The sequence below is a fragment of the Cherax quadricarinatus genome, chromosome 19 (genome assembly GCF_038502225.1).
Source record: "Cherax quadricarinatus isolate ZL_2023a chromosome 19, ASM3850222v1, whole genome shotgun sequence".
NCBI lineage: Eukaryota > Metazoa > Arthropoda > Malacostraca > Decapoda > Parastacidae > Cherax > Cherax quadricarinatus.
Genome location: NC_091310.1, coordinates 40745639 through 40758844, shown reverse-complemented (window position 1 = coordinate 40758844; position 13206 = coordinate 40745639). Strand labels below are relative to the sequence as shown.

At 48.5% G+C, this 13206-nt stretch overlaps 1 protein-coding gene across 2 annotated transcripts in view; it reads right to left on the bottom strand.

The window, feature by feature from the left end:
* Positions 1-13206, bottom strand: part of Gyg (glycogenin 1) — a 122139-nt gene that overhangs the window by 37378 nt on the left and 71555 nt on the right. The window contains exon 2 of one of the 2 annotated variants that reach the window (XM_053776146.2): positions 9412-9468. The exons of the other annotated variant lie outside the window; for it this stretch is intronic. The gene's annotated coding sequence lies outside the window, so the exon portion shown is untranslated. The remainder of the gene's footprint in view (positions 1-9411; positions 9469-13206) is intronic. 2 annotated transcript variants of the gene reach the window in all.

Genomic DNA, 13206 nt, shown 5'->3' with positions numbered 1-13206 from the left:
AGCTCAACAGTGAGTGACCCTCCCAAGGGTACCTTAGGATGGGTAACTGGGTGATTGTCAGGTTGGTGGATGAGCTGGCTCTTGGTGGATGAAGTACCTGTACATATTACGTTTCAGCCTCCAAAACCTCCCAAGCACAACATTCGTTATTCTCTCCACATAATCTAAACACAAAAAGTACCAACACCCCTGACCTCTTTCACCAGAACTGGTTAAAACAAAATAATGAAAAGAGCTTACCGATTACACACACACAGGATGGTTGACAGTTATCCCCGCCACAGGTCAGAAAAGGTCTTAACACGGTCACAAACACCGGGGCTCCAGTAGGGAAACATTTCCACAGTATTTCAACCGACTTTCAGAAAATTTCCTACCATTTGCTGGATATACACTGACGACGGCAAAGAAATGATTGTGCAAGAAAGGTATACAATACCGACAAGATGAAAGTTAAGATACATGTACATTATATCCTAGAATTTGTATTGATAAAGCCACTGGATGGCGAAACGTCTACAATAAAGATAACCAGATGTCGCACATGTGTGTTAACTTTCAAAGAAATGACTGAAATGTGTAAGTCTCAGTTCGACTCATTGTTCGATGAGTCACTAATTGGCATAAAAACTGACGACCTAAATGAGTTCCTCATGAATGAGACAAAATGCTGCAGACACCTCCCTAATCTATGATATAATTAGTTTAACATCTAGTTGTAGGCGTGGTATGTGACACTTAAATACCGAGTACCGTCATAGAAGCTAAAATGTTGTGTAATTTTAAAACAGGTTAGATAAATACATGAGTGGGTGTGAGTTGGACCTGACCAGCTTGTGCTAATAGGTCTGATGCCGTGCTCCTTCCTTAAGTGGCTGTGGCCTGACGTGATTAGGTTGAGTCATTGGCTTAAGCCGGTGGGAGACTTGGACCTGCCTCGCATGGGCCAGCAGGCATGATGTAGTGTTCCTTCTTTCTTATGTTTTTAACGTGTGATGACTGCGTGTATCATTCTCCTCAGCTGTTATGGCTTCGTCATGCAGGTCAATCATCACTGGTCAACATCACCAGTGGTGAGTACTGCTAGTGGTGAGCACTACCAGTGGTGAGTACTGCTAGTGGTGAGCACTACCAGTGGTGAGTACTGCTAGTGGTGAGCACTACCAGTGGTGAGCACTACCAGTGGTGAGTACTGCTAGTGGTGAGCACTACCAGTGGTGAGCACTACCAGTGGTGAGCATTACCAGTGGCGAGCACTACCAGTGATGAGTACTGCTAGTGGTGAGCACTACCAGTGGTGAGCACTACCAGTGGTGAGCATTACCAGTGGCGAGCACTACCAGTGATGAGTACTGCTAGTGGTGAGCACTACCAGTGGTGAGCACTACCAGTGGTGAGCACTACCAGTGGTGAGCACTACCAGTGGTGAGCACTACCAGTGGTGAGCATTACCAGTGGTGAGCACTACCAGTGGTGAGCACTACCAGTGGTGAGCATTACCAGTGGTGAGCACTACCAGTGGTGAGCACTACCAGTGGTGAGCATTACCAGTGGTGAGCACTACCAGTGGTGAGCACTACCAGTGGTGAGCACTACCAGTGGTGAGCATTACCAGTGGCGAGCACTACCAGTGGTGAGCACTACCAGTGGTGAGCACTACCAGTGGTGAGCATTACCAGTGGCGAGCATTACCAGTGGTGAGCACTACCAGTGGTGAGCACTACCAGTGGTGAGCATTACCAGTGGTGAGCACTACCAGTGGTGAGCACTACCAGTGGTGAGCACTACCAGTGGTGAGCACTACCAGTGGTGAGCACTACCAGTGGTGAGCACTACCAGTGGTGAGCACTACCAGTGGTGAGCACTACCAGTGGTGAGCATTACCAGTGGTGAGCACTACCAGTGGTGAGCACTACCAGTGGTGAGCATTACCAGTGGTGAGCACTACCAGTGGTGAGCACTACCAGTGGTGAGCACTACCAGTGGTGAGCACTACCAGTGGTGAGCATTACCAGTGGCGAGCACTACCAGTGGTGAGCACTACCAGTGGTGAGCACTACCAGTGGTGAGCATTACCAGTGGTGAGCACTACCAGTGGTGAGCACTACCAGTGGTGAGCATTACCAGTGGTGAGCACTACCAGTGGTGAGCACTACCAGTGGTGAGCATTACCAGTGGTGAGCACTACCAGTGGTGAGCACTACCAGTGGTGAGCACTACCAGTGGTGAGCACTACCAGTGGTGAGCATTACCAGTGGCGAGCACTACCAGTGGTGAGCACTACCAGTGGTGAGCACTACCAGTGGTGAGCATTACCAGTGGCGAGCACTACCAGTGGTGAGCATTACCAGTGGCGAGCACTACCAGTGGTGAGCACTACCAGTGGTGAGCACTACCAGTGGTGAGCATTACCAGTGGTGAGCATTACCAGTGGTGAGCACTACCAGTGGTGAGCACTACCAGTGGTGAGCACTACCAGTGGTGAGCACTACCAGTGGTGAGCATTACCAGTGGTGAGCACTACCAGTGGTGAGCACTACCAGTGGTGAGCATTACCAGTGGTGAGCACTACCAGTGGTGAGCACTACCAGTGGTGAGCATTACCAGTGGCGAGCACTACCAGTGGTGAGTACTGCTAGTGGTGAGCACTACCAGTGGTGAGCACTACCAGTGGCGAGCACTACCAGTGGTGAGCACTACCAGTGGTGAGCATTACCAGTGGTGAGCACTACCAGTGGTGAGCACCACCAGTGGTGAGCATTACCAGTGGTGAGCATTACCAGTGGTGAGCATTACCAGTGGTGAGCATTACCAGTGGCGAGCACTACCAGTGGTGAGCATTACCAGTGGTGAGCACTACCAGTGGTGAGCACCACCAGTGGTGAGCACCACCAGTGGTGAGCACTACCAGTGGTGAGCACTACCAGTGGTGAGCATTACCAGTGGCGAGCACTACCAGTGGTGAGCACCACCAGTGGTGAGCACCACCAGTGGTGAGCACCACCAGTGGTGAGCACTATCAGTGGCGAGCACTACCAGTGGTGAGCACTACCAGTGGTGATTATCAGTGGTGAGTACTGCCAGTGGTGAGCACTACCAGTTGTGAGCACTACCAGTGGTGAGCACCACCAGTGGTGAGCATTATCAGTGGTGAGTACTGCCAGTGGTGAGCACTACCAGTGGTGAGCACTACCAGTGGTGAGCACCACCAGTGGTGAGCACCACCAGTGGTGAGCACCACCAGTGGTGAGCACCACCAGTGGTGAGCACCACCAGTGGTGAGCATTACCAGTGGTGAGTATTACCAGTGGTGAGCATTACCAGTGGTGAGCACTACCAGTGGTGAGCATTACCAGTGGTGAACACTACCAGTGGTGAGCACTACCAGTGGTGAACACTACCAGTGGTGAGCATTACCAGTGGTGAGCATTACCAGTGGTGAGCACTACCAGTGGTGAGCACTACCAGTGGTGAGCACTACCAGTGGTGAGCACTACCAGTGGTGAGCATTACCAGTGGTGAGCATTACCAGTGGTGAGCACTACCAGTGGTGAGCACTACCAGTGGTGAGCATTACCAGTGGTGAGTATTACCAGTGGTGAGCACTACCAGTGGTGAGCATTACCAGTGGTGAGCACTACCAGTGGTGAGCATTACCAGTGGTGAGCATTACCAGTGGTGAGCACTACCAGTGGTGAGCACTACCAGTGGTGAGCATTACCAGTGGTGAGCATTACCAGTGGTGAGTATTACCAGTGGTGAGCATTACCAGTGGTGAGCATTACCAGTGAGCACTACCAGTGGTGAGTATTACCAGTGGTGAGCATTACCAGTGGTGAGCATTACCAGTGGTGAGTATTACCAGTGGTGAGCATTACTAGTGGTGATCATTACCAGTGGTGAGCACTACCAGTGGTGAGCACTACCAGTGGTTACCTGGAGGTTACCTGGAGGTTATTCCGGGGATCAACGCCCCCGCGGCCCGGTCCACGACCAGGCCTCCCGATGGATCAGGGCCTGATCAACTAGGCTGTTACTGCTGGCCGCACGCAGTCCGACGTACGAGCCACAGCCCGGCTGATCCGGCACTGACTTTAGGTATCTGTCCAGCTCTCTCTTGAAGGCAGCCAGGGGTTTATTGGCAATTCCCCTAATGCTTGATGGGAGGCTGTTGAACAGTTTTGGGCCCCGGACACTTATGGTGTTTTCTCTTAGTGTACCAATGGCGCCCCTACTTTTTATTGGCGGCATTTTGCATCGCCTGCCCAGTCTTTTACTTTCGTAGGGAGTGATTTCTGTGTGCAGATTTGGGACCATTCCTTCCAAGATTTTCCAAGTGTAGATTATGATATATCTCTCCCTCCTGCGTTCCAACGAGTACAAGTCAAGTGCTTTCAAGCGTTCCCAGTAGTTAAGGTGCTTGACAGAACTTATACGTGCAGTAAAGGATCTCTGTACACTCTCTAGATCTGCGATTTCACCTGCTTTGTATGTGGTGAGCATTACCAGTGGTGAGCATTACCAGTGGTGAGCACTACCAGTGGTGAGTATTACCAGTGGTGAGCACTACCAGTGGTGAGCATTACCAGTGGTGAACATCACAAGTGGTCAACATCACCAGTGTGAGAAAATGAGAGGACAGCCCATCAACCAGCATCACTAATGACGGCCCCATTGTGTATGTCTCCCACGACCCCCACTCCAGTTCCATCCCTCCCGCCCTCCATCCCTCATCCCAGGTTCCCTCTGTCTCCACCACTAGAGCAGCTCCCACGCCCCTTCTTCACCAACATTGACCTTCTGACCATTACTGACCCTAAAAACCACAAGTGTTAACTAAGGAACTCATGCAAGATACCCAACTGTGAGTCACCCTTATATACTCGTACTTATATACTTGTACGTTGGACTACGTGCGGCCAGCAATAACAGTCTGGTTGATCAGCTTCTGATCCACCAGGAGGCCTGGTCATGGACCGGGCCGCGGGGGCGTTGATTCCCGGAATACCCTCCAGGTAGACTCCACCCTTCAAAATTCTCCATACTACACCCTCCAAAATTGTCCCTCCTTTACCCTCCAAAATTGTCTCTCCTTTACCCTCCAAAATTGTCCCTCCTTTACCCTCCAAAATTGTCCCTCCTTTACCCTCCAAATTGTCCCTCCTTTACCCTCCAAATTGTCCCTCCTTTACCTCCAAATTGTCCGTCATTTACCCTCCAAAACTGTCCCTCCTTTACCCTCCAAAACTGTCCCTCCTTTACCCTCCAAATTGTCCATCCTTTACCCTCCAAATTGTCCCTCCTTTACCCTCCAAAACTGTCCCTCCTTTACCCTTCAAAACTGTCCCTCCTTTACCCTCCAAAACTGTCCCTCCTTTACCCTTCAAAACTGTCCCTCCTTTACCCTCCAAAACTGTCCCTCCTTTACCCTCCAAAACTGTTCCTCCTTTACCCTTCAAAACTGTCCGTCCTTTACCCTCCAAAACTGTCCCTCCTTTACCCTTCAAAACTGTCCCTCCTTTACCCTCCAAAACTGTCCCTCCTTTACCCTCCAAACTGTCCCTCTTTTACCCTCCAAAACTGTCCCTCCTTTACCCTCCAAAACTGTCCCTCCTTTACCCTCCAAATTGTCCCTCCTTTACCCTCCAAAACTGTCCCTCCTTTACCCTCCAAATTGTCCCTCCTTTACCCTCCAAAACCGTCCTTCATTTACCCTTCAAAACTGTCCCTCCTTTACCCTCCAAAATTGTCCCTCCTTTACCCTTCAAAACTGTCCCTCATTTACCCTCCAAAACTGTCCCTCCTTTACCCTCCAAATTGTCCCTCCTTTACCCTCCAAATTGTCCCTCCTTTACCCTCCAAAACTGTCCGTTCTTTACCCTCCAAAATTGTCCCTCCTTCACCCTCCAAAACTGTCCCTCCTTTACCCTCCAAAACTGTCCCTCCTTTACCCTTCAAAACTGTCCGTCCTTTACCCTCCAAAACTGTCCCTCCTTTACCCTCCAAAACTGTCCCTCCTTTACCCTCCAAAACTGTCCCTCCTTTACCCTCCAAAAGTGTCCCTCCTTTACCCTCCAAAACTGTCCCTCCTTTACCCTTCAAAACTGTCCGTCCTTTACCCTTCAAAACTGTCCGTCCTTTACCCTCCAAAACTGTCCCTCCTTTACCCTTCAAAACTGTCCCTCCTTTACCCTCCAAAAGTGTCCCTCCTTTACCCTCCAAAACTGTCCCTCCTTTGCCTTCCAAAACTGTCCCTCCTTTACCCTCCAAAACTGTCCCTCCTTTACCCTCCAAAACTGTCCCTCCTTTACCCTTCAAAACTGTCCCTCCTTTACCCTCCAAAACTGTCCCTCCTTTACCCTCCAAACTGTCCCTCCTTTACCCTCCAAAACTGTCCCTCCTTTACCCTCCAAATTGTCCCTCCTTTACCCTCCAAATTGTCCCTCCTTTACCCTCCAAAATTGTCCCTCCTTTACCCTCCAAAACTGTCCCTCCTTTACCCTCCAAAACTCTGCCTCCTTTACCCTCCAAAACTGTCCCTCATTTACCCTTCAAAACTCTGCCTCCTTTACCCTTCAAAACTGCCCCTCCTTTACCCTCCAAAACTGTCCCTCCTTTACCCTCCAAAACTCTGCCTCCTTTACCCTCCAAAACTGTCCCTCATTTACCCTTCAAAACTCTGCCTCCTTTACCCTTCAAAACTGTCCCTCCTTTACCCTCCAAAACTGTCCCTCCTTTACCCTCCAAATTGTCCCTCCTTTACCCTCCAAATTGTCCCTCCTTTACCCTCCAAAATTGTCCCTCCTTTACCCTCCAAACTGTCCCTCCTTTACCCTCCAAAACTGTCCCTCATTTACCCTCCAAAACTGTCCCTCATTTACCCTCCAAACTGTCCCTCCTTTATCCTCCAAAGCTGTCCCTCCTTTACCCTCCAAAACTGTCCCTCCTTTACCCTCCAAACTGTCCCTCCTTTACCCTCCAAAACTGTCCCTCCTTTATCCTCCAAAGCTGTCCCTCATTTACCCTCCAAAACTGTCCCTCATTTACCCTTCAAAACTCTGCCTCCTTTACCCTTCAAAACTGCCCCTCCTTTACCCTCCAAAACTGTCCCTCCTTTACCCTCCAAAACTGTCCCTCCTTTACCCTTCAAAACTCTGCCTCCTTTACCCTCCAAAACTGTCCCTCCTTTACCCTTCAAAACTCTGCCTCCTTTACCCTCCAAAACTGCCCCTCCTTTACTCTCCAAAACTGTCCCTCCTTTACCCTCCAAAACTGTTCCTCCTTTACCCTCCAAAACTGTCCCTCCTTTACCCTCCAAAACTGTCCCTCCTTTACCCTCCAAAACTGTCCCTCCTTTACCCTCCAAAACTGTCCCTCCTTTACCCTCCAAAACCGTCCTTCATTTACCCTCCAAAACTGTCCCTCCTTTACCCTCCAAAACTGTCCCTCCTTTACCCTACAAAACTGTCCCTCCTTTACCCTCCAAAACTGTCTTTCCTTTACCCTACAAAACTGTCCCTCCTTTACCCTCCAAAACTGTCCCTCCTTTACCCTACAAAACTGTCCCTCCTTTACCCTCCAAAACTGTCCCTCCTTTACCCTCCAAAACTGTCCCTCCTTTACCCTCCAAAACTGTCCCTCCTTTACCCTCCAAAACTGTCCCTCCTTTACCCTACAAAACTGTCCCTCCTTTACCCTCCAAAACTCTGCCTCCTCAACCATCCAACACTTTTTTAGAACATAAAAACACAGGAGAAAAGTAGTGTAGAAGGCCTACTGGCCCATGCTAGGCAGGTCTAGATCACACTCCTGAACTTGTCTGACATATTTTTAAAGCTACACGAGGTTTTCGCCTCAGTGACGCCGCTCATCAGTTTGTTCCATTCATCCATAACTCTATTACCAAAACAGTGCTTTAGTATATATATTTTGTAAATATTTTTCTCCAACTTGAACCCATTTCTGCGAGTACTGTCTTGGTTAAATATTTTTAGTACGTTATTTATATCCCTTTTATTTATCGCTGTCTTTCATTTATACGCCTCCATCATATCCTCCCTAATTCTACGCCTTCTAGAGAGTGCAGATTCACTGCCCTCAGATTCACTGCCCATGTATCAGATTTCTGATACATGGGATCAACGTTTTGCTCCTCTGTATGTTTTCCAGTGTATTTATGTCCATCCTGTAATATGGTGACACTTGTCTACATTGATCTGCATCTGCCACTTCTAAGACCATATCAACCTGGCAGCTGAAGTATGTTCAAGGCATATTACCCTAAGAAAGAAGAGAAGTAAACTGGAGAAAGACGCCCCCTATACAATAGACGACGATGAATCACTGAGCTCCTCAAGAACACTAGATTATCTGATACAAGGAAGGAAGTGTTGACCAGGAAAATGGAAAGCATTGAACTTAAATTAAAGGTCTTACAGGACCCAGGAGAGACAGGAGGAGCTAAATGCGATTAGTGAAATTGAAAGAAATTCGAAATATTTCCTTTCATATGCCAAAAACAAGGCAAATACTACATCTAGTATCGGGACCTTATAATAATATAATAATATCTTTATTTACTACAAGTACATGTACATGGTATACAGGCCTAGCTGACATCAATGACATATTGCTATACAGAAAGCCATCCTGTGCAATGAAATATGACAGAACAAAACATCCTTCATGATGGACCATGACAGGGAAAACTATAGTGATGGGGTATGATGAAAGAAAAACATCCTGTGTAATGGTATACGACAAAAAAAAAAATCTTACATGATGCAGTCTTTCAAGAAAACCATCCAATGGAAAGAAGTGTTTTCTACGCCCCTCTACTGGGAAGCAAATATCTAAAGGAAAAAACCCACAGGGAAGCAAAAAAGGTGATGGTAAAATAATAAGAGTCAGACTGGACACAGGTAACTAGTGGAGTACCCCAAGGATCAGTGTTAGGACCTTTGTGTTCTTGATACACATAAATGATTTTATAGGAGGAAAATGAATCATAGTATTACTACGGATGATGTGAAATTAATGAGGAAGTTATCCAAAGAAGACAAGGAGAGACCCCAAGAAGACTTAAAGAGGCTGCAGAGGTATACAAGAAGTTAATTACTTCAAGTGACTTCAGAGAAGTGCAAAATAAGAAAGAATGAGACATTCATAATCATTAATTATCACACCATATATATCTTATTCTCCCAATCTATTGGTATTAACATACCTATACTTGTACAGTTTGCAAAGTAATAAAAATAGGAGGAGTGAGAAGACTGGACAGTGAATACAGCTTGGGAGATATGATGCTGCATGTAATGTACAAACTCTAGGAGCAAACATTACACTAAGTATATCACCAGAAACACAAACCTTATCAAAACTAAGATTAAAACATTGGTCATTACTTACGTTAAGCCCATCTTGGAGTATGCAGCACCAGCATGGAGCCCTCTCACCTGATTATGCCTATAAAATAACAAAAGAAGATACAAAGGTACACAATGAGACTGGTACCAGAGCTGAGGAAAATGGAGTACGAGAAAAGACTTAATATACTGCATCTAGCAATACAGGAACAGAAGGACCTAGAAACAACACGTGGAAAGACTTAAAATACATCATCTGGCAACATCAGATGTACATGAATGGTATACAATACCGAAAAGATGAAGAATAAAACACATAAGCTGCATCTGGGTATCTTTATTTGTAGACATTTCACCATCCAGCGGCTTTATCAATACAATACATGGAATAATGTGAAGACTGTAGAACTATATACAAGATATGAGGTAATCACGTCATAGTTCTACAGTCTCCACATTACGTCCTAGTATTGTACTGATAAAGCCACTGGTTGGCAAAACATCTACAAATAAAGATACCCAGATGTTGCTTATATGTCTAATTCTTCAACATTAGAAGAGAAGGACCAGGGAACATGTGGAAAGACTTAATATATCATGTAGCAACACTAGAAGAAGAGGACCAGGGGACTATAGAGTGGACATAGACTGGCTGTAATTGATAAAGATACACAAGAAGTGATCATCAACGTTGCACGTGTGTCTTAATCTTCAACATTATCAACGTTACTGAACGCAACATTACGCTCGTAAAGCAAGATTTTTCAACTCTAATAGAATGTACCCGATGGTAACATAATATGTGGGAACAGAATCAGGTGTGAGTGTATGAGTTCAGTATATATAGAGGAGCAATGTAATCGGTCTACTGGTTAATGATGGGTACAACTTGAGATATATTGAGTGAGCCCCTGGCAAGGAATGGTATGGGTATTATCAGCATGCTGAGTAGTATGTTTCTTGACCAGCTATTGTAAATTGTGTATATTACCAAGGGTTCAACCAGTTGAAAGTTTGCTTGTGTCTTTATCAACTATAATTTGTTGGTATTTCCATAGGGACAGACTGTTTGTAGTGTGTGAAGGAGCCAGAGGACACAGATGGCAGCTAAAGACGCACGGACATTAGCAAGTATATTTTCAGGCTAAAGGTGGAACGCACTGCGTGAACTGAGGTGCAGATAAAAGCGATACACTGCCTCAAGAGTAGGTACGATGGAGCTCTGGTGGCCAGAAATAAATATAGCTGGATGTTAAGAACTAAGAAGGGACAGGGGCTGTGAACCGACCCCTGCAAATATAACTAGGTGAATAAACCTAGATAAGCGCACATCTACAGGTAAACATTCATCTACATTATCTGGGGAAATATACATCTACAAGAAAACACATTTAAGAACATAAGAATAGTGGGGCACTGCAGTAGGCCTACTGGCCCATGCTAGGTATGTCCAACTCACATATCCGTCCAACTTAAATTTAAAACTGTCGAAATATGTCAGTTGAGTAAGGTCCCCGGGACGTGCGAGCGTCTCCAGCCCCGCACTCTGAAACATTACTTTCCAACATTTATTTCTTTTAAATACTGAACTAGTTTATCTTGAACCCATTTCTGTCAGTCCCGCCTTGCTGAGGTACTGTCCATACACCAGGTGTCCACACACCAGGTGTCCACACACCTGGTGTCCACACACCAGGTGTCCACACACCTGGTGTCCACACACCAGGTGTCCACACACCTGGTGTCCACACACCAGGTGTCCACACACCTGGTGTCCACACACCAGGTGTCCACACACCTGGTGTCCACACACCAGGTGTCCACACACCAGGTGTCCACACACCAGGTGTCCACACACCAGGTGTCCACACACCAGGTGTCCACACACCTGGTGTCCACACACCAGGTGTCCACACACCAGGTGTCCACACACCTGGTGTCCACACACCTGGTGTCCACACACCTGGTGTCCACACACCAGGTGTCCACACACCAGGTGTCCACACACCAGGTGTCCACACACCTGGTGTCCACACACCTGGTGTCCACACACCAGGTGTCCACACACCAGGTGTCCACACACCAGGTGTCCACACACCAGGTGTCCACACACCAGGTGTCCATACACCAGGTGTCCACACACCTGGTGTCCACACACCTGGTGTCCACACACCAGGTGTCCACACACCAGGTGTCCACACACCAGGTGTCCATACACCTGGTGTCCACACACCTGGTGTCCACACACCTGGCGTCCACACACCTGGTGTCCACACACCAGGTGTCCACCCACGTGTCCACACACCTGGTGTCCACACACCAGGTGTCCACACACCTGGTGTCCACACACCAGGTGTCCACACACCAGGTGTCCACACACCTGGTGTCCATACACCAGGTGTCCACGCACCAGGTGTCCATACACCTGGTGTCCACACATCTGGTCTGGTGTCCATACACCTGGTCTGGTGTCCACACACCTGGTCTGGTGTCCACACACCTGGTCTGGTGTCCACACACCTGGTCTGGTTCCCAAACACCTGGTCTGGTGTGCACACACCTGGTCTGGTGTGAACACACCTGGTCTGGTGTCCACACACTTGGTCTGGTATCCACACACCTGGTCTGGTGTGCACACACCTGGTCTGGTGTCCACACACCTGGTCTGGTGTCTACACACTTGGTCTGGTATCCACAAACCTGGTCTGGTGTCCGAACACCTGGTCTGGTGTCCACACACCTGGTCTGGTGTGCACACACCTGGTCTGGTATCCACAAACCTGGTCTGGTGTCCAAACACCTGGTCTGGTGTCCACACACTTGGTCTGGTATCCAAAACCTGGTCTGGTGCCCACACACCTGGTCTGGTGTCCATACACCTGGTCTGGTTTCCACACACCTGGTCTGGTGTCCACACACCTGGTCTGGTGTCCACACACCTGGTCTGGTGTCCACACACCTGGTCTGGTATCCACACACCTGGTCTGGTGCCCACACACCTGGTCTGGTGTCCACATAGTTGGTCTGGTGTCCAAACACTTGGTCTGGTGTCCACACATTTGGTTTGGTATCCACACACCTGGTCTGGTGTCCACACACCTGGTCTGGTGTTCATACACCTGGTATGGTGTCTGCACACCTGGTGTGGTGTCCAAACTCCTGGTCTGGTGTGCACACACCTGGTCTGGTGAACACACCTGGTCTGTTGTGAACACACCTGGCCTGGTGTGCACACACCTGGTCTGGTATCCACACACCTGGCCTGGTGTCCACACACCTGGTCTGGTGTCCACACACCTGGTCTGGTGCCCAAACACTTGGTCTGGTGTCCACACACCTGGTCTGGTATCCACACACCTGGTCTGGTATCCACACACCTGGTCTGGTGTGCACACACCTGGTCTGGTGTGCACACACCTGGTCTGGTGTGCACACACCTGGTCTGGTGTGCACACACCTGGTCTGGTGTGCACACACCTGGTCTGGTGTGCACACACCTGGTCTGGTGTGCACACACCTGGTCTGGTGTCCACACACCTGGTCTGGTGTTCACACACCTGGTCTGGTATCCACACACCTGGTCTGGTGTGCAAACACCTGGTCTGGTGTCCACACACCTGGTCTGGTGTGCACACACCTGGTCTGGTGTCCACACACCTGGTCTGGTGTGCACACACCTGGTCCGGTACACAGCCTGAGGAATGGTGACCTTGATAACTTCATCATCGTAGGAAAGGTTTGATGCATGGGATCGACTTCGCCATCTGGTGAGGGGATCTATAAAATGGGACTTAATCTCCCCCTTCCTTGGATCGAACCTGAATGCCTCCTATTTCCC